The following is an 869-nucleotide window of genomic DNA, read 5'->3' as shown; positions in this document are numbered from 1 at the left end:
ATGCATGGCAGCTATCTGCATTTCATCTATTTTTTTACTGAGTGCTCCTATTTGTGCAGCTAGTGCTGTATAAGTGTCAACATTATGCAAGCCTTGCTGCTTCCTAGTTTGAGTCCTTTCCGAATGCCATTGATAATTGTTGGCTGCCATTTCCTCAATAAGTGCATGGGCAACCTCAGGAGTTTTATTATTTATGGATCCTCCGGCTGCAGCATCTAATATGGTCTTATTTGAGTCAGTAAGACCATTATAGAAAGTCTGCACTTGCAGCCAAATGGGGAGGCCATGGTGAGGAACTCTCCTTAACAGCTCCTTGTATCGTTCCCATGACTCATATAAAGATTCCCCCTCTTGCTGGAAAAAAGTAGTGATGTCATTCCTCATTTTAGCAGTTTTAGAAGGGGGAAAATATTTAGAGAGAAAACGGCTGGCCATTTCGTCCCATGTGGCTATAGATCCTGCCGGTAATGAGTTCAACCAAGCTTTGGCTTTATCCTTCAAAGAAAATGGGAATAACCTCAGCCGGATGGCATCATCACTTACCCCATTGTGTTTGAAGGTGTCACAGATTTCCAAGAAGTTAGCAATATGGGCATTCGGATCCTCATGGGCCATACCACAAAACTGAACCGTATTTTGTATCATTTGGATTATGGCCGGTTTAATTTCGAAGTTATTGGCAGCAATAGTTGGCCTGATAATGCTAGAGACAGTCCCGGTGAGGGTAGGCTTGGCATAATCCATCATAGTTCTTTGTTCAGCCATTTCTTGTGCTTCTTGTCTGACTTGCTTAGCAACTCTCAAACGGACACGGAGAGTCCGTTCAATCTCTGGGTCGTAAAGGATCTCTTCCAGTTCAGGTCTGCTTG

General features: G+C 43.5%; 1 non-coding gene across 1 annotated transcript; it reads left to right on the top strand.

The window, feature by feature from the left end:
* Positions 1 to 280: 280 nt before the first annotated feature.
* On the top strand, positions 281 to 387 carry LOC148874231 (small nucleolar RNA R71). The gene has a single exon (XR_016106121.1). It is a non-coding gene; the product is annotated as a small nucleolar RNA R71 (small nucleolar RNA).
* Positions 388 to 869: the final 482 nt, after the last annotated feature.

This window comes from Nelumbo lutea, chromosome 1, assembly GCF_056320005.1.
Source record: "Nelumbo lutea isolate HS-2025 chromosome 1, American lotus-T2T, whole genome shotgun sequence".
Lineage (NCBI taxonomy): Eukaryota > Viridiplantae > Streptophyta > Magnoliopsida > Proteales > Nelumbonaceae > Nelumbo > Nelumbo lutea.
Note: the sequence above shows the minus strand (reverse complement) of the source record. Positions and strands in the feature narration are given on the sequence as shown.